We start from the raw sequence: 21,373 nt of genomic DNA, 5'->3' as shown, positions 1-21,373 counted from the left end.
GCCACCCAGAGCCTTCTATTGACATTGATGTTTCGAGCACTTATCTTCCTATCAAAGAGTTGGATTAATCTGTCAAAAAGCTAAAGCTCTGGACTAGCTGGCTCTGACAAAATTCCCCAAATAAGTACAGAAGTGTTTAGAATCTGCCCAAATATTTAGCTACAATCAAATTTAGTAATATGCATTTCTTGGGTGCATATAAACATGTGTCCAGTCACACACACATCAGCACGATCTATTCTACACACATAGATTGCTCATAAGTCTTAAACCTAAAACCACTATTCACTCTGGATTTGTAGTGAAGGAAGAGTCCCTTCATTTCTCCAAAAAGGCCATATTTTAAGCTGGTGCAAAAGTAATTGCGATTTTACACTGCTGAACATTGCCATTTGATATTAGAATATATTCTTAAATAAATGTGGCTGTGTTATGCATCATTTTAACACACGTTTCTCACTTTATGTTTTTCTGGTGATGACTCATTACTTGTTGTTTATTTATATTTATCCTAGACCATAGAAGTGATGTTAGACAAAAGCAAATTCAAGCGAGTTTTTTTATTCGAGTTCAAAATGGGTTGTTAAGCAGCAGAGACCACTCACAACATCAAGAACACGTTTGGCCTGGGAACTGCTAACGAACGTACAATGGAACGGTGTTTTGAAAAGGAGATGAGAGCCTTGAAGATGAGGGGCATGATGGCCAGCCATCAGAAGTTGACAACAGCCAGCTGAGAGCATCATCAAAGCTGGTCCTCTTGCGGCTACAGGAGAAGCTGCCCAAGAACTCACTGTCGACCGCTCTGTGGTCTTTTGGCATTTGAAGCAAACTGGAAAAGAGAAAAGCTCGACTGGTGGGTGTCTCGGGAGCTGACTGGAAATCAAAAAAACTGTCGTTTTGAAGCGTCATCTCTTATCCTATGTGACAACAGTGAACCATTTCTCGAATGATTGTGATGTGCAATGAAAAGTGGATTTTATATGACAACCTGGCGACGGCCGGCTCAGTGGTTGGACAGAGAAGCAGCTCCAAAGCGCTTCCCAAAGCCAAACTTGCCCCCAAAGTGGTCCTGGTCACTGTCCGGTGGTCTGCTGCCAGTCTGATCCGCTAATTTTCTGAATCCTGGCAAAACCATCACATCTGAGAAGTATGCTCAGCAAATCGATGAGATGCACGGAACACCTCAACGCTGGCAGTGGTCAACAGAAAGGGCCCAATTCTCCGAGACAACGCCTGACTGCATGCGGCACAATCAGCGCTTCCAAAGTTGAACAAGCTGGACTACAAAGCATTGCCTCGCCTGCCATCTTCCCCTGACCTCTTGCCAACTGAATATCAGTCCTTCGAGCATTTCAACAACTTTTTGCAGGGAAAACGCCTCCACAACCAGCAGGAGGCAGAAAATGCTTTCCAAGAGTTCACTAAATCCCAGAGGACAGATTTCTATGCTACAGGAATAAGCAAACCTATTTGTTGTTGGTAAAAATATGTTCATTGTAATGGTTCCTAGTTTGATTAATAAAGATGTGCTTAAGCCGAGTTATAATGATTTAAAATCCATGGACCAAAACCACAACTGCTTTTGTACCAACCTAAACATATCAGTAGTGAAGAGCACCTCCTAAGTGCACATCTGGGACCGTGAGGACCAGATAAACTGAAAATCTAAGTAAGGAGCACTCCTTGGCTCCCCAGAGGCAGCTGTGGTCTGAACCTCAGCGTTCACAGGGACTTTGGTTTCTTCTGTTAACCAGGGGACTGAGGTCCACGTGGGAAGGAGAATGTAGTTTTAGCCCTAGATGTCACACAAAGCCAGATAACCCAAAGGCTGCTACCTCAATGGAAGAAACGCCGTTAAAAAAAAAAAAAAAAAAAAACTCGTCCACAGACACAGACAAGCAACACGGAAACACATCTGGGTGTATTCTGGGAGGGCAAGCTCACTCTACAGAAGTCACAACCACAGACAGACCTTTCTTGGTTTCAGGGGTTTACATGCAGGCTACAGGTGCCCTTAGGGCATTTTAACTAAGGAATTAGCATTAGAATGGTGCCGGGTCTTAAAAGGCCCTGAGCATTGACCACAGCCACTAGCCTGCAGTGGTCCTCAAGGTCTTGCCATCTGGGAAAGACCTGCTTTCGAGGAACACTATTTTTCCTACAGATTGGTCGGGGGTGGGGTGGCGTGGGGATTGGGGACGACTCAAATTCATTACATTTATTCAGTTCAGCTCGGTTCAGTAGCTCAGTCGCGTCCGATTCTTCACATTTACTGGGTGCTTTACTTCTGTTATTATTACATCAGCTCCACCTGAGAGCAGCTGGCATTAGATCCTGGAGGCTGGGGACCGCTGCTCTACGGGGCTAACCCTTGACCCAGGACTCTCCCAGCTTGGCCACCAAGGGACACCGAGTCACACCAAGTCACACCCAAAGGACAAACACCAGGAGACATAAGCTTCCCTGAGCGGCTGCCAGCAGATGTAATAAACGGCAACACTAGAAGCTTGAGAGCTTCAGGTAACACAATGATTGGTTACAGACAGTAAAGCAAGCACGTCGAAAGCAGATAAAAGAACTGGAAATGTGAGAAAAGAACAAGGAGCAGCATTCAAGAAACGCAGATGTGAGTGCAGCTCTTAGAAACTGGGGAAAAGTCACTGAAGTCAAAACGCACGGTATGCCTTAAACATCCAATTAATAACGGCTCCGAAGGAGCACGTAAACCATGAGAAAGCAGAAGTTACTAGGATGAAGCACAGAGAGACGCAGAGACGGAAAATGTAAAAGGAGTCGGGGAAGAGAGAGAAAATGAGAAAGAACAGCATGAGAGGGGGGTCATTCACAGAGACGCCGGCCAAGAATTTTTCAAACTTGGGAAAATTTGTGCCTCTGATGGTTTGCAAATCGAAGTCTCAAGCAGAATAAACAAAACGAAACTTACATCTAGAATCAGTGGCATAGCACGCACACACATGACAACGTTTATTTTTTTTTATCCGTTTGATCTCACACCTATTTTGCACTGACGATGGTGCCAGGACCGGGAGGCATCAAGCTGCTTAAGTCAGGCTCCCAAGTCTTAGAATGCTTGCTTCTTTGGCAAAGAAAGCGATGCAGTCACACAACATATATAACCCGCGATGCGCTCCACGGCAGAGATGTGCTCCACAGCAGAGATGCGCACAGGACATACTGGAGTTTAGCAATGAGGCTACACGTGGTCCTTGTCACCATGAAGGACCTTGGAAGGAGTCAGGCAAAGTGTCAAAGGATGGAGGTGCTTGAGACGAACTTTTAGAATGAGGGTGTTTTCTGTGAAGAAGCAAGAGTAAGAAGGCTTTGACTCACCCACTCACTCACTCACCCACTCCATTCATTCACCCACCCATTCATTCATTCAGACACTGGTTAATGCCCTCCTTCACTTGTCATCCACTGAACCCGCTCAACCAGAATCTTGCCACCGGAGGACAGAAGAATTGGTGGGAACTGGGAGGAGAGCAGCTTCGGCAGGACTAGATAAGAGACGTGTGCACATGGCTCTTAGGCAGAGCAGAATGCCGCAGAGCAATGATTTCAGATTTTTTTTTCCATCATGAAAACTCTGAATATGAACCTTAAGGGATTTCAGTACACAAGACAGGTAAGACAGAGATGCTCAGATGCTCAGACGAGGAGGAGAGTGTACACGTGTTGAGTGGGTATAAGAGTGTGTGTGTGTGTGTGTGTGTGTGTGTGTGGGTGTGCTCACAGGTGGAGCCTATGAGTCGTGTGAGTGGGTATGAGAGTGTGTGTGTGTGGGTGTGCTCACAGGTGGACCCTATGAGTCGTGTGAGCGGGTATAAGAGTGTGTGTGTGTGTGTGCGCTGACAGGTGGACCCTATAAGTCGTGTGAGTGGGTATGAGAGTGTGTGTGGGTGTGTGTGTGTGGGTGTGCTCACAGGTGGACCCTATGAGTCGTGTGAGTGGGTATGAGAGTGTGTGTGTGTGTGTGTGTGTGTGTGTGTGTGCTCACAGGTGGACCCTATGAGTCGTGTGAGTGGGTATGAGAGTATATGTGTGTGGGTGTGCTGAAAGGTGGACCCTATGAGTCTTGTGAGTGGGTATGTGTGTGTGTGTGTGTGCTCACAGGTGGACCCTATGAGTCGTGTGAGTGGGTATGAGAATGTGTGGGGGTGTGCTCACAGGTGGACCCTATGAGTCGTGTGAGTGGGTTGAGAGTGTGTGTGTGGGTGTGTGTGTGGGTTTGCTCACAGGTGGACCCTATGAGTCGTGTGAGTGGGTATGAGAGTGTGTGTGTGTGGGGGTGTGTGTGTGTGGGTGTGCTCACAGGTGGACCCTATGAGTCGTGTGAGTGGGTATGAGTGTGTGTGTGTGTGGGTGTGTTCACAGGTGGACCCTATGAGTCGTGTGAGTGGGTATGAGAGTGTGTGTGTGTGTGGGTGTGTTCACAGGTGGACCCTATGAGTCGTGTGAGCGGGTATAAGTGTGTGTGTGTGTGTGTGTGTGTGTGTGTGTGTGGGTGTGCTCACAGGTGGACCCTGTGAGTCGTGTGAGTGGGTATAAGAGTGTGTGTGTGTGTGTGTGGGTTTGCTCACAGGTGGACCCTATGAGTCGTGTGAGTGGGTATGAGAGTGTGTGTGTGTGGGGGTGTGTGTGTGTGGGTGTGCTCACAGGTGGACCCTATGAGTCGTGTGAGTGGGTATGAGTGTGTGTGTGTGGGTGTGCTCACAGGTGGACCCTATGAGTCGTGTGAGTGGGTATGAGTGTGTGTGTGTGGGTGTGTTCACAGGTGGACCCTATGAGTCGTGTGAGCGGGTATAAGTGTGTGTGTGTGTGTGTGTGTGTGTGGGTGTGTTCACAGGTGGACCCTATGAGTCGTGTGAGTGGGTATGAGTGTGTGTGTGTGTGGGTGTGTTCACAGGTGGACCCTATGAGTCGTGTGAGTGGGTATGAGAGTGTGTGTGTGTGGGTGTGCTCACAGGTGGACCCTGTGAGTTGTGTGAGTGGGTATAAGAGTGTGTGTGTGTGGGTGTGCTCACAGGTGGACCCTATGAGTCGTGTGAGCGGGTATAAGTGTGTGTGTGTGTGTGTGGGTGTGCTCACAGGTGGATCCTATGAGTCACAAGTCTGTGTTCTCAGGTCTGCATTTTGTTTACTAGGTCACGCTCACTCGCAGAGATTTTATACTCCAGCAGTACTGTTAAAAGAGCTCCCTCTGGTTGTCTGTCTCACCTGAGTGGTTATGGCTGGTACATATATGATCTTTACATTTTTGCACACTCTTGTTTTGTAACTCAAATCACTACTGAAATGTATTATTAGTGGAAATACTGCTGCTGCTGCTAAGTCGCTTCAGTCGTGTCCGACTCTGTGCGACCCCAAAGACGGCAGCCCACCAGGCTCCCCCATCCCTGGGATTCTCCAGGCAAGAACACCAGAGTGGGTTGCCATTTCCTTCTCCAATGCATGAAAGTGAAAAGTCAAAGTGAAGTCGCTCAGTCGTGTCCAACTCCTAGCGATCCCATGGACTGCAGCCCACCAGGCTCATCCACCCATGGGATTTTCCAGGCAAGAGTACTGGAGTGGGTTGCCATTGCCTTCTCCGGTATTAGTGGAAACACTGTGCCATCAATTAACTGAATATTCTAGGTAAACTTTCATTTTACTTGTAAATAATACTAATTTTGTCTTATCCTTGATAATGTTTATTCCTTTTTATTTTCTTCCCTTATCACAATTATGATAACTTCTGGATCAATGCGATACTGAATCATTTTCACAACTAAATATAATGCGTACCTAGGCCTTGGGATAATATATTTCTTTTTCTTAAGAAAGAGTCCTTTTACTCATAATTAATAGAAAAAGATTTCTGACTTGAATGCAGTCTTTTTGGCACCTATAGAAATGGTCGTTTTATTCTTCTGTTTTTACTTATCGATGTGGTGGGTAGCACTAATAATTAAATTTCCTCATCCTGGTCACTGAGTCTCTTTTAACGGATTTTAGACTCTCCTTGTTACTGTCTCATTTATGCTTATGTAACTAGAGTCCGAAAGTTTGTATTCATCTCTTAGTTGATATACCTTTTGATATATTGCAGCGTAGACATCCTGGATTTTAAATATTTTTTAAAAAGTTTGACAGTGAGACTAGTTGTAAAAGCGGAACAGAGAGAGCCAACAGATCATTCTTTAACGATCTGGGAATGGCAACAGTGCGACGTCTTTACTTCAGATCTTTGCTTTTTAGAAATAAATTTCACAAATAAGGTTAACATTCCCATCTATTCATTTCCTTCCTTACTAGACAGAAAGTTCAGTTCAGTTCAGTTGCTCAGCCGTGTCCGACTCTTTGCGACCCCATGAATTGCAGCACGCCAGGCCTCCCTGTCCATCACCAACTCCCGGAGTTCACTCAGACTCATGTCCATCGCGTCTGTGATGCCATCCAGCCATCTCATCCTCGGTCGTCCCCTTCTCCTCCTGCCCCCAATCCCTCCCAGCATCAGAGTCTTTTCCAATGAGTCAGCTCTTTGCATGAGGTGGCCAAAGTAATGGAGTTTCAGCTTCAGCATCATTCCTTCCAAAGACATCCCAGGGCTGATCTCCTTCAGAATGGACTGGTTGGATCTCCTTGCAGTCCAAGGGACTCTCAAGAGTCTTCTCCAACACCACAGTTCAAAAGCATCAATTCTTCGGCGCTCAGCCTTCTTCACAGTCCAACTCTCACATCCATACATGACCACAGGAAAAACCATAGCCTTGACTAGACGGACCTTAGTCGGCAAAGTAATGTCTGCTTTTGAATATGCTGTCTAGGTTGGTCATAACTTTTCTTCCAAGGAGCAAGCGTCTTTTAATTTCATGGCTGCAGTCACCATCTGCAGTGATTTTGGAGCCCCAAAGAATAAAGTCTGACACTGTGAAGTGAAGAGGAACTAAAAAGCCTCTTGATGAAAGTCAAAGTGGAGAGTGAAAAAGTTAGCTTAAAGCTCAACATTCAGAAAACGAAGATCATGACATCCGGTCCCATCACTTCATGGGAAATAGATGGGGAAACAGTGGAAACAGTGTCAGACTTTATTAGACAGAAAAAGTATGATCAATTCTGTGTCAATATTCTCAGTCTTTTTTAAAAAATTAAATTGTATCAATACATGTTTGTACCTATAAAATACGTAGCGTTGCTGTATTTAAAATTATATAAATATTATGTACATTATATGCCTCATTCAGCAAATTAACCCAACTTTAGATTTATAAGATCTACTATTACATAGAGTTTAGGTTCATTTATTGATACCGTTTTAAAAATCCTCCACCACGACCACAACCTGATTATTTTATTTCCTGAAGTAAAGTCATTTCTTTCCTACTTAGGTATCTGCATCTTTGAACAGTGCATTTTATGTCCAGGTCCACGATTTTTACGCACGTGTGTGGGGCTCCCTAAGCAATGCTTGTCCACCAGGCTGACTGAGCACTGGGGTCTGACCACTCGTGGCTGTGGGCCATCCCACGGTGGGCAGGGGCTTCTGCCGTCCCGCTGCGTCCGCTCACGAGCTGCCAGCGGCACCCTTCCCCAAGGGGCCAGAACCACAGATGTGCCCACATGCTGCCCAGAGCACCCTGTGGGGTAACACCCACCTGCCTTGGTGCGTTACGCCCGTGGCCAACCTGAACAAACACCGCTCCCCAGAGCGGCCGTCCAGATCGAAACTCTCATCAGGGGTGTGTCAGTGCGGAGCCCGTCCTATTACCTGTTTCGTTTTACTGGTGCAAATATTTTCACTGTGAAATGGTACCCAATTATCCCTTCAGCTTGCATTTCCTTGATTACTTGTGAGAATATGCATCTTTTCATGGGACCATTGGAACTCTGGGGTTTCCTTTCTGCATAAGCTGCCTTCTGAAAAGGGAACAAAGAATTGTCTGCCATCGGTAATTTCTGTGATGCTTTAAACAATCTTCTGTTCTTTGAAGCTTTGGAATTTCCTGGGCGTGCCTTCTTTCAGGGATGGAAATTATCCAGGATCCTTCTGGTTTTCATCTCATTTGATTTTTCATTTTTTGAAGAGTCAGTGTCAACGGATTCTTGTTTCTTTAGCGTCACGATCCTCTATCCTTTGTTTCTGCTACCAGGGATCAATATCAATAGTTTTCTAGCGGCCTTTTGCTCGCTTGTTTTTACTGGCCCATTTGGTTTCTAACTTTATTACTCGGTAGACAGAGAATAAACCCTGTACAATTTCTGAATTGGGGAATTTATTAAACTTTACTCTGTGGCCTAAGATGCGCTCAATTTTTTAATAAGTATACCACAGACGCCTGAAACACAGTGTTTACATGAAACGCGCAGACTTTGCTATAACCTTGCATCTGCTTACCCAGTGCATCTCAGCTTGTCGTTTCACTTTAGGTTATTTCAGTTCAAAAGCAAATATAGCTTTAGGCTCGTTCCTTTTCTATGAACTTTCACTTTACAGAACTGATTCATGTGGTCCTTCACATGACCTACGCCGTCTGTCCACATACATCCCTTTTACCTACCCAGGGATCAAACCCGTGTCTCCTGCGCTGGGAGGAGGGTTCTTCACCACTGACCCACCTAGGAAGTCCACATATCATTATATATATGGTACAAATAAAGCTAACTTCTCCTGCTTTATATTTGAGCTGCAATGTGACACTTACTCATCCGGAAAGCCATGTTTCTTGGGTGCTAACATACTGGGTTGGCCGAAAAGTTCACTCAGGTTTTTCCATAAGATGTTTTGAATTAACGAACATTCTGGCCAACACACATAAGAAAAGGATGCCTTGGAGAGAAGTCGCTCAGGCGTGTCTGACTCTTTGTGACCCCATGGACTGTAGCCTACCAGGCTCCTCCGTCCACGGGATTTTTCAGGCAAGAGTACTGAGGTGGGTTGCCATTTCCTTCTCCAGGGGATCTTCCCGACCCAGGGATTGAACCCAGGTCTCCCACATTGCAGGCAGATGCTTTATCGTCTGAGCCACCAGGGAAGCCTCCTGATGCATGTAAAGGACTGAACAGAGAACAGTTGAAGAGGAGTTTGGGAAGGGCGTGCGGTAGGCTGGTGGACAGGGGGAGAGGGGTCGGTGAGGCAGGGCCCAGCAGGCCAGAGATCAAGTTTCTGTTTCCCTCCTCACTGGGAAGGAAACCCCACAGCCCTGAGCCACCTGATCCAGAACACCCCCACCAGCCCTCGGCAGTCAGCAGCCCCGTCCTGTGCAATGGTGCTGCCAGAGTCAGAGACTCCTAGCAAAGTTTGTTGAGTTGCACTTGACCACCAGTTCCTGCAGCTCCTCACTCTCCCCTGAATCCGAATTCACACCAGTCTGAAGTGCAGTGAAGCGAAGCAAAAGTCGCTCAGTCATGTCCCACTCTTTGCGACCCCATGGACTCCAGGCCAGAATACTGGGGTGGGTAGCCTTTTCCTTCTCCAGGGGATCTTCCTCACCCAGGAATTGAACTGGGGTCTCCTGCATTGCAGGCAGATTCTTTTCCAGCTGAGCCCCCAGGGAAGCCCAAGAATAATGGAGTGGGTAGCCTATCCCTTCTCCAGGGGATCTTCCTGACCCAGGAATCGAACTGGGGTCTCCTGCATTGCAGGTGGATTCTTTACTGGCTGAGCCCCCAGGGAAGCCCACATCAGTCTGACCCGCACTTCACGGCACCCTTTGGCCAGCTAGCATCATCCCAGGGGCTGGCGGGTACCAGGACGGAGGAGCAGCTGGGATCCCTGGCTGCGGGGACCCCGGCCTCCCTGCCTCGAGTGTTGGACAGCTTCCCTCTGGGTGCCCTGGTCTTTTGTGGCTTCTTTTCAAGTATTTCCACAGAATCTTTCATCTGTTTCTAGAAATTAGGGTTTGAGAGGCAAGGACGTGAGGTGTCTAAGACAGGCTCCTGCACTCCTAGGATGTGCCTTCGGGTGTTATTCACCCAACCTCCTGTCAGGCTGGCTTGCAGATAAAGTGAGATGATACACATCAAGTTCTTAGCGCGAGCAAATGTTGGTTATTCCGATTTTAATTATGCCTCCTACGTGCTTTTAGACTCCACTGTGGATTCACAAGAACAAACAGCCTTTGGTGAAAAGTGGTCCTTCTTACCACCGCCTGGAAGTTCATTTTAGATTTGTGTGTGCACACACACACACACACGTTTCACTGTAGGATTCTACACAAATATCCACCCCGTGATGGACACAGCGCACCTGTGGTGTGAACAGACAGAACCCACTTGGGGAGACAGGTGATCGAGAAAGAAGCATGCATTCCAAAATCTCACTGGGGTCACTGTCCTCTCTGAGAACTAAGCGCAGGTTTTTGGATTTAAATGTGTGTTTGTTTGGTTTCTCCCCCCTACCATAGCTCGTACAGAAAGGCAAAGACTCTGGAGCACACGGGTGGATTTATTGGCACAGGGAAAACGTGAACAGCAAGGTCTCCACGCGTGTGCAGGTTCTGCCCAGGGCTGCGCTTTCCCCCGCGTCTCAGTCTCAGCAACGCGATGCTCTCCGCGGAGGTGGGCTCCGTGGGCTGATGGGAGACCCCCGATTTCCCAGCCCTACAGCCCCCACTGCCACCGAGGGTTCCCCGGTCCCCCTTTCCATCCTTCACTTCTTCAGGAAGGCTGCGTGGACTTCCATCCAAAGATCCAATTACACGTCAATCACTGAAACAAGTCATTTATCACGGGGACCGGAGACTCAGAGCCCGACTGGCACAGCAGACACCGGGGAAGGTCCGGGGAAGGTCTGGGGAGCAGCCGCGTGCCAGCGGAGTCAGAGCTCGGAGGGAGGCAGCGGCCCACACCCAGAGCTCCTCTGAGCGCTCCGGATCTGATGCAAACTCGTCATCCGCCTCAGAACAATTACCTCTACGGCGGGTCTCAGGGCCTTGGATGGACAGAGCCCCCATATTCATGGTGACAGTCTTGCTGGTCCTTCTAGAGTGCGTTCTGGGACCTTCTCCTCCGGAGGGCTCCCGAGGCAGCCTGCACCGTCCTCAGTCACAGCAGAGCGCGCAGGTCAGCCCTGCTTCACCGACAAGCACGCCCAGGTTGCCCGATTTGCCCCACTGCCCAGCAGCAGAGTGAAGTGGCTCAGTTCTGTCCGACTCTTTGCGACCCCACGGACTGTAGCCCACCACGCTCCTCCATCCACGGGATTCTCCAGGCAGGAAGACTGGACTGGGTTGCCATTTCTCGAGAGGCAGCTTTAACCTGTGTCCTCTCAGCTAAGTGTACTGTGCTTAGCAGACCGTGCGTGTTTGCCAGCAAATATCGGGGACATGCAGAGTCACCTGTCACGGAGGGCAAGTCCCTCCACACACCAGCGGGAGCTGGGCTTGACGTCACAGGCTTCTGAGGAGCCTCTGCTCACGGCTGCTCCTGTTCACTGATTCCATGGCGCGACTGTGGGAGAGTCAGTTCCTAGGTAGGCTGAGAAGAAGTCCAGGGTTCCCGAGGAGGAGAAAGGGGCCTGGGGCTCTCAAGGAGAAAAAGACAAACCTTCTTTTCTACGTTGCTGTCTCTTAGTCGACATAACAATGTATCTGGTTCTAGGTCACGTTTCTCCTTACCAAGAACCTTCTGACTAATCCTGTCATCTTAAAATGTATATTATGGGAGTGGGTCTGGTAAGATCTTTCTATTGTTCGGTCTAATCTTGTTCCTTTAAGATGTATGTTGTGGGAGTGGGTGTGAAAAAAGTATATAAGGTCCTGATAAAACTAGCTGGGGAGGGCGTTCTGCGTTCTTGTTCTGATGTCTATGTCAGAAGCTTTCTCCCTTTTCCGACTTTCATAAAACTCTGCTACACAAAAGCTCTTGTGTGATCAAGCCTGATCCTTGGTCCCGAAGCTAAATCTTCTTCGGAGGTCACAAATCCGACATCATTGACCGTAAGCTATCAACTGCCCCGACAGGATGAGGAACAGCATCTTATCTACCGGTTCAGTTCAGTTCAGTAGCTCAGTCATGTCTGACTCTTTGCGACCCCAGGGACTGCAGCAGGCCAGGCCTCCCTGTCCATCACCAACTCCCGGAGTTCACCCAAACCCATGTCCATCCAGTTGGTGATGCCATCCAACCATCTCATCCTCTGCCCTCTCCTCCTGCCTTCAGTCTTTCCCAGCATCAGGGTCTTTTCAAATGAGTCAGCTCTTCACATCAGGTGGCCAAAGTTTTGGAGTTTCAGCTTCAGCATCAGTCCTTCCGATGAATATTCAGGACTGATCTCCTTTAGGATGGACTGGTTGGATCTCCTCACAGTCCAAGGGGCTCTCAAGAGTCTTCTCCAACACCACAGTTCAAAAGCATCAATTCTTCGGTGCTCAGCTTTCTTCACAGTCCAACTCTCACATCCATACATGACTACTGGAAAAACCATAGCCTTGACTAGACGGACCTTTGTTGGCAAAGTAATGTCTCTGCTTTTTAATATGCTATCTATGTTGGTCATAACTTTCCTTCCAAGGAGCAAGTGTCTTTTAATTTCATGGCTGCAATCACCATCTGCAGTGATTTTGGAGTGCAGAAAAATTAAGTCAGCCACTGTGTCTACTATTTCCCCATCTATTTGCCAGTAAACCCTGTCAATTCCGTCCCTCTGTGAACTGCAAAGGGAATCTGGGAGACGGTGGGGGTGTGCGTGAGGACAGTGCCGATGAGCCCAAGGGGCAGAGCGAGCAGCTGACGTCCGTGTGCTCCTTCCTCTCTCCTCTCCACCGTCGGGGGGGACGTCTCTCACAGATGGAAGTAAGAAAGCCACGGGCCCTGACTTCTTCCTATTGGCCTTTTTCACAAGTGAAATGTATCGGCCCACTTACCGAAGTGATCCAACCTTCCTTGTACTTTCAACAGGACCTTCAGCTAAGGTGATCAATGCGCTTCAAACATTTTCTTATGCTCCTGGATAAAGAAATGGCCCAGGATTGCTTTTTCTGGTAGTTAGAGGAGGAGAGACTCCAGAAATGCCCTGAATTAGTTGTGCTTAACTGACTGTAAATATTAATAAAAACGCGCATACGCACTTGACCTTATACTTTCCCTCTCACCTTCTTTGAAATCTCCTGGTTGCAAAGGTGCAAATGCAGGAGGTGATATTTTACAGGCAACGTTGCTGCAGAGACAGCACAAGTTTAAGACCAAGAGGCAGCCTGGGCTCCTGGCCAACCTCTCCATCCTCAGCCTGGACCATCTGGTGAGGGTGCGGTCCTGCGCCCTCTGCCCTGTAACAGGTGGGGATTCAACATGACAAGGGAGACCCTAGCGGGGACCCCAACTATGCTAAGTGCTCCGTAAGTTGCATCTATTACAGTTGTGATCATCATTTAATTAATAACAGAATCAGTCAGAAATAGAATATAATACCTCCTGCCTCAAACCTTTGTCTCAAGACCATCTTTAAGCTTTGGGTGCATAAAATGAGTATCGAGTAAACTGTTGATTATATCACAGCGTCATTAAAAATCATCCTCAAAAAAATTTAAATTTACTCTTAAGTTCTTACAATTGTGTGTGTCTTTCGCAGGTTAAGTTCAACACGCATAATAAACCCTTAGCAAGAAAAAAAATACGTGTTCACTGAGAGTTCAGAGCTGCCTCACCTACTGTGACAGGTGTACTGGGGCAGCCCTCTCAAGTTCCAGTGCTCGGTGAGTCAGAGTTTCCAAACTTCACTAACACGCAAGGTTAGAAGCAGGTCACACACGCTGAGTCAAACGATTGCTTGCTCTCGGTTCATAATTCAAACCTGACCTTTGCAGAGAATGCTCTGAGGCCGCACCCCAGTCATTTCCATCATTAATCAACATGAAGGGTGGTGAGGAACTACTTCTCCAGATTTCAGAGGCTAAACCCCTAAGAGCTGTGCAAAGCAGGTTGAAGATAAGCAATTGATGACTACTTCTAACTTTCTTTAAAACTCAGTTCCCAGGAACAAACTGTATTTGCTTTCCAGATGCAGTGTTGGGATCACTTTAAATGTTTTGAAATAAAATCTGAGAAACAAACAGCCAAGGAAAAGAAAGAGGGAATCATAGGAAGAATCCGTCAATAAAAGAGACCTTTGGAGACAGGATGGGGGCGGGGTGGGTGGACTGGAGTGCGGCGCCCCTCGCGGATGCCTCGGGACACACCCGCGGGTGCGGAGGATCTCACGGGGCACCAGCGGAGAGCTGGCAGGCGTCCCCGGCCACCGAGAGGAACGTACAGATCCACGCAAAACCCGGGAGGGTGAAGGAAGGAGGGAGAAGGAGGGCACTGAGCAGGGCCAGACCTGCCCCCGAGACAGCAGTGGGGCTGGGGGACCGAAGCGGGGGTCCGATCCCCCATCGGGGAGACTGTTCCGGACAGAGGGATGGCATCGGAGGCTCCTGGAGAGCGCCGCAGCTCATCCGTGAGGCTGAGGCTGAAAGTACTGAGAACCACGCGGACAATCCCTGCTGCTGCTCTGTGTACCCCGGACAGGGCCGCAAGAACCCTGAAAAGCGCAGCGGCTGGGTGCTGGGCCGTGGAGATCGGATCGGAGCCTAATCCCAGGGCGAGGCCTGCTTTGACTGCGGGGAGAGGCCCGGGGAGACCTGAGGGAGGGCTCTGCGGTGGGGACGCCTGTGCGGGAACAGGCAGCCACGAGGCGACACTGCTGAGTCCCACGCGGCGGGTGGAGCCGTCCCTGGGGCCTCTCCCCCGAGTGCTGGCAGCTGAAGAATCGAGAAGGACCCCGGAGGAAGGTGGCCTTTAAGGGCTTGATGCATTGAGTGACAGAGAAGGTCCCCAGCCAGGGGGGTCATTTAAGTGCCTTGAACACGCAGAGCCACAGAGGAGCAGCGAAAAAGGATCATTTGAACGCCAGCTGCCAGAGGAAAGAGGAAGCTGGAAAGAGGCTCCAGGAGGGTCACAGCTCCCGCGACCGGGGCAGCCGGCGTCCCTGCACACCTGGCGCTGCCAGGGTCCCCGTGAGCCAAGCAGGTGTGCCCCCTCCACACTCAGTCCCCACTGGGGCAGAGCTGCCAGAGGCTCTGAAGACCCCTAAGAGCCCCATACCTCCCTCTTCCCTAGCTGCCGGCTCCGCTGGGTGCCCGGTGCTGCCAGGGTCCCCGCGATCCAAGCAGGGGATCCAAGCAGCGCCCCCTCCAGGCCCAGACCCCACTGGGGCAGACCCAGGTCCTCCAGGGCAGCCTCAGGAGGGAACCCCAGAGGACGACACTCAGGCAGCGGTGGAGGTGAAACCACAACCGAAAACCAATTGAAAGCCAGGGGCAGTGCGGCTAAGCAAGAGGCCACCAGCTGTACAAGCTGCAGATTAAATCCACACGATCAGCGAGGCCGACTGCGCCTGTCGAATATATAAAAGGACAATGACAGTTCCCGCAAAAGAAAACTCAGTAGCTCTGGCAGCCAAGGACGCCGGAGCAAGAACACGCAGCAGCAGGACTCGCTGAGAGTCGCGGCTGCCCCACAGCGGGCCCAGAGACCAGTGCAGGGTTGGAGGGCGTCCTAGGAGGTGAAGGGGACTCTGACTCACAGTGAGGGGAAGGACGCCGACAGCTGAGATCTGAGAAGAACGTTTCTTCTTCTTCTTCTTCTTAATTTTGACTTGTCTGTTTGGTTCTGGATTTTTATTCTTCTTTTTCTTTTTTTGCCTCTGTTGCCGTGGTTGTTGGTTTTATTAACACTAATAACTCTATTTAAGACTTTTTTTAAAAAAAAATCCCACTTTTTATTTCCTTTGTATATTTTTGCCTCTCTGTTGTACTTTTGAAATTCAGTGGGTTTTGTTTCTTCTAATTTCTAAAACTTTATTTTTAAAATATTTTTGTTTGTTTTCTTATTGCTTTTTTCCTGCAGTAGGTATTCTTTAATGCATATAAACCTTTTTCATAGACTTCTATTTAACTTTGCTTTTCTATTCTCCCTTTCTTTTCTTTTTTTTCACCATGTTTGTCAGTTTATTGTCTTCCCTGCTTTGTTCCCCAGTTGGCACCTTGCTTTCATTTGGTTTTCTGGTTTGTGCTTTAGTTTTTTTTTTTTTTTTAATTGGTCAATATCATTGTTGGTTTCCTTTGCTCACCGGGTCAGCCTCTTGTACTTTATTTTCTTTGGACTATTTTGGTTTTGTAATGTGTGTGTGCATGTTCCATTATTTTTGTTATTATTTGCTTGATTTTGTACTCGCCATTTGTCTGGGGTTTATCTTTTGTTTCTTGTTTCTGTGTTAAGTCAGTTCAGCTGTGTCTGACTCTTTGGAGAGACCCGATGGACTGTAGCTCACCAGGCTCCTGTGTCAATGGGATTCTCCAGGCAAGAATTCTGGAGAGGGCTGCCATTCCCTTCTCCAGGGCATCTTCCAGACCCAGAGATCAAACCCATGTCTTTTATATCTCCTGCACTGGCAGGCGAGTTCTTTACCACTAGTGCCATGGTACATTTGCTTTAATCCCCTTTAATGCCACAGCACACGACTTACAGAGTCTCGGTCCCCTGGCCAGAGATTGGGCCGGAGTCTCTGGAGTGGGAGCAGTGCGTCCCAGACCCTAGGCTGCCAGGACTCCCAACTCAGGGAGCAATGATTGTTGAGAACTCGGCCAAGCCCTCTGCCTGGATACAAGAGCTGGCATCACCCAACTGCTGGCAGCACTCAGGGCAAGATGCTCCGCCTGAACAACAAGCAAGACAAGAACCCAAACATACGGCCTCACACAGCCCTACCCATCAGAGGGGAAAAAACCCCCAAACTCACCTCCCCCCACCAGAATGCAAACACAAATCTCCCCCAACACGAAGCCTACACCAAACACCGGCTCAACCATACCAGCAAGGCCAGAAGCCAAAGGGATGATGGAACATGACTGTACGGCCTGGACAAAGCAGACTGACAAAGGATCCCTTTCCAAAACATACAAGCACCTTATGCAGCTCAGTAAGAGAAAAACAACCCACCCAATCAAAAAGTGGCCAAGAGACCTGAACAGACATTTCTCCAAAGAAGACATACAGGTGGCTAATAAACACATGAAAAGATGCTCAACATCGCTCGTTATTAGAGAAAGGCAAATCAAATATCTCCTCACACCAGTCAGAATGGCCGTCATCAAAAAACCCCACAAACAATAAATGCTGGAGAGGGTGTGAAGACATGGGAACCCCCTTGCACTGTCGGTGGGAATGGAAAATGATACAGCCACTATGGAGATTCCTCAAAACACTGGGAGTAGAACTACTGTAGGACCTAGCGATCCCACTACTTGGCGTATACCCTGCGGAAAACAAAATTAAAGAAGACACATGTGCCCCAATGTTCATTGCAGCACAGCTTACAATAGCTCAGGCATGGGAGCAACCTAGATGTCCATCAACGGATGCCCGGGTAAAGAAACTGTGGTGCGTATACACAATAGAATATTACTCAGCCGTAAAAAGGAACATATTTGAGCCCGTTCTACTGAGGTGAATGACCCTAGGCTCTATTATTCAGAGTGAAACAAGAAAGAGGAAAACACATCTCATATGTTAATGCATATATATGGAATCTGGAAACGTGGCACTGACCAACTTATTTACAGGACCACAGTGGAGAAGCTGTGCACACAGTCAGGGAGAAGGAGAGGGCGGGACGAATGGCGAGAGTCACGTGGAAGCACACGCAGCACCACGTGTAACGTAGACAGCCGACGGGCACTTGGTGTTCAACTCAGGGAACTCAAACCCCGGAAGGGGTGGGAGGTGGGAGGGAGGTCCCAGAGGGAGGGGACACACGGATACCTGACACATGTGGAAGCCGTAGGTATCTTGTGAAACAACTTTCCTTCAATTAAAAAATAAATAAGTTTGGGGAAAAAAGAAACCTTTAATGATGGAGACATATTTTGGCCGTCTGACTTTGTGAAGAGTGTGCCATCTAGTGGTGGTTTTCTATAATGCAACTTACTGCTGCTACTCAAAATGTCAGGACCCAGAGCCATTTTTCTTGTGGTCCTTGTTTAAACCATCTGTCCAGGAAGATTCTAGGCAAAGTGTTATAAATATTGCTTTCATGCAGTTAAGCTGTAAGATTTGATATCTAGATCTGCTCCATTTCTATTCTATAAACGAGTGCTATCTGCTTGCTCTAGATACTGTTCCAATTATACAGAGTATTTTTAGGTGCATTTAACACCAAAATAAACCTCCGTAAACTTTCATGTGAGACTCTGAAAACTTTTAGCTCCAAACCAGAGTCAAAGTTAAAAAAACAAAACAAAAACACTTCTGTAGCTTTAACTGCAGAAGCACTAGTTACAATAATCCTTTCTTCTCTTTGCAGTTCTGATCACGTAAGGACATGTGATGAACCTTGGATATGTCTTCAGCTTACAATTCCTGTCCCATGTTTATTTATATGTTTCATGTAGGTAACCAGTTGGTAGTAACAAAGAAAAGATGCATTTTAAGGAGGCAGGTTTGCAAATATTTGTAATGTTTGCTTTAAAGACTCAACATACATCATCAAAATCTCAAGACAAGTTGCATTATGGAATAAGCATTGAATACGCAAAGGGACATTTAGATGGTAAAGTAGATGCCAATTTGTTCTACCTGATAATATATCAATATCTCTTAAAAGCAGATAAGTAGGTGGATGATAATATTGTTTATATATAAACAACATGTAGTTTATTTATATATTGTTTATATAACAATATATAGCTATATAAATATAGTTATATAGTGATATCCTTTACCTATGAATTCCTTAAGGGGGAAACTCAGAAAGATCAACAAATTGTGAAAGGTTAAAAAGCTAATAAGTTATTAATACTACTGACTGTGAGCAAGCCAAACAATTTACAAAACTCTAGTACTTAATGTATGCAATGAATAAGCAAAAATGATATACCCTAATATAAATATAAGCTCCTCAAGCCTGACTAGGACTGTTAAGGTGAGAAAACCCACAAACGCTGTGACTGTTAAAAGACCCACATGACACAAATCACAGAAATATTGGGATGTATAAGGCATCATAACTTGTAAAACCACTGGTCTTATTATTAAAGAATACTCTGTCTGTGGAACTGTCATTGTACAAATGCTCCAATGGGTATGTTTTATGAATCTGGAGTGGCGGTGTACATTTTTATTGAGGAATGTTGTTTTGCACTCGTTAGATATTTATAATTCATTTTAATAAAATAACTTCTTTGTTCAAGAGAGTTGAATTATTCATGATTTTGCTGAACTCTTTCCTGTTGGGCCTTCTCACAAAGCCAGCCCTGACGTTTGACTTTCTAAATGGCCTCAGCGATTCCAAGCTCTCTTTTGCAAAGAGAAACGGATGTTGGAACGGAGGTCAATAAAGAAACGCTTGTTTTCTCCCACAAGCTCTCACACTTCAAAAGAGGGGTCCAAACCACGGACCAAGAGGCTGAATCATATCTTTGAATGCTGGACTAGACGGCTGCCTTTTGTTCCTCAGTGGCTCTGCGTCTGCAATGCCAGGCACACGCATGTGCAAGCACGCACGCACGCGTTTGCAGACGCACCACCTACGGCAATGGTCTGCCGTCAGCTCTGGGCCTTTGCTGGTAGGGAAGATGAGGAATGCAAGCCACCGAGGCTTTCCTTCCCCGCAGGCTGCCCGGAACACCCCGACAGCCCCCAGTCGGATGCTTTCCCTCCCGTCTGAGACGCCCGATGCAGAAAAGCAGAGAGTGATTCAGGAGCCGGCCGTCTCACTACTGCTCCTGCACATTCACTTCGGTATAGACCTCCCTACACCTCCAGATCTGATTTCTTCCTTTAGGAAACGAGGTGATTTGATTAAAAAAAAAAAAATGCCAGCGCTCTTGTAGGTTTGCTGTGTTCAGTCGCTCAGTCGTGTCTGACTCTTTGTGACCCCGTGGATTGTAACAAGACACACTCCCCTGTCCTTCACCATCTCCCGGAGTTCACCCAGACTCACATCCATCGAGTCGGCGATGCCGTCCAACCATCTCATCCTCTGCCGTCCCCTTCTCCTCCTGCCCTCAGTCTTTCCCAGCATCAGGGTCTTTTCCAATGAATCAGCTCTTTGATCATGTGGCCAAAGTATCGGGGCTTCAGAAGAGTTTCTGTTTTTAAAATTGCTTTTACCTGGGCTATCATTCTTCAGTATCAGTGTGTTTTCTTCTGAATTTCTCTTGTTTTGGGGGACAGTAAATCTCCAAACCATCTCTCGCTTTGAACAACAATTTTAATAAGGCCTTCTGCACTTTATGTCTCTATCAACATGATAAACACGATCTGTACTGTTGGATGTAATAGTTTCAAGGAAACCGAATGAGTTGTCATTAAATAATAATCCAAGGGAGTCTTCGAATAAGGCCAGTTCATTCCCTGCCCCTGAGAGCACGCCCCACCTCCTTCCCCTCCGCAGCCGCGGTGACTACAGAGGTAGTCCTGTCCCTGCCCGGACAGGTCTGGGGGTTCAGCTCCATGGAGACCCCAGGGGGCCTGGAAAAGGCCCGTCTCAGTGCAGGCACTGGACCCTTCCACCTCCCTGTCCGCTCAGCATGGCCTTCAGCTCTCAAACGTGACTGGTCCTCTGGCCATGCTCCGCCCCGCCGTGCATGCGTGCTTAGGCGCTCAGGCGTGTCTGACTCTCTGCGACCCCATGGGCTGCAGCCCACCAGGCTCCTCCGTCCATGGGGTTCTCCAGGCAAGAGTACTGGAGCCGGTTGCCATGCCCTCCTCCAGGGGATCTCCCCACCCAGGGATCGAACCCTCGTCTCTTCACTCTCCTGCGTTGGCAGGTGGGTTCTTGACCACCATCGCCACCTGGGAGGCCCTCCTCCTCCTCCTCACGCATCCTTTATTTTCTCTCACAAAAGTTCTCATGAAATCACGAGCACACCATTCTTCTTGAATCCGGCAACAAACAGCCAGTGAACGGACACTCAGGGGTCAGTGAATGTTTGAAGTTAAGGCACAGCTTTATCAGAGCGCAGCTCCTCCTCGCTGCTCGGCCAGGAACTCACCACTGGACCCGTCCACCCGCCACCCTCTGCCCCCTCTCTCCCCCACTCCTCGTCTGGGTGGGGTTCACGCTCCTTGCTGGTTCATTCTCATCCTCTCCAAGCGTGGATCCGTCCATGCAGGGAGACGTACGGGATCAGGCGGTCGGTGAAAACGCGTAGGTTGCAAAGTCACCCCCTTGCACGGCCCTCCTGTGACCAAAGCCCCCTCCTTCTAACAAACACCGTCTGCCTCCCCTGAAGAAAAATCAGTGCCCCCCAGCTTGTGTGTATGGTTCATCTGAAGCCATTATGTAACCTCCTCTGTTCCTAATGCACCATAATTGCTCAAATACTATGTC

At 48.0% G+C, this 21,373-nt stretch overlaps 1 protein-coding gene across 1 annotated transcript in view; it reads right to left on the bottom strand.

Moving 5' to 3' along the window:
- The window catches only part of MYO16 (myosin XVI), a 397,000-nt gene that overhangs the window by 219,471 nt on the left and 156,156 nt on the right, over window positions 1-21,373 (bottom strand). The window lies entirely within an intron of this gene.

Source organism: Capricornis sumatraensis, chromosome 12 (genome assembly GCF_032405125.1).
Source record: "Capricornis sumatraensis isolate serow.1 chromosome 12, serow.2, whole genome shotgun sequence".
NCBI lineage: Eukaryota > Metazoa > Chordata > Mammalia > Artiodactyla > Bovidae > Capricornis > Capricornis sumatraensis.
This window is presented reverse-complemented; position numbering and strand designations above follow the sequence as displayed.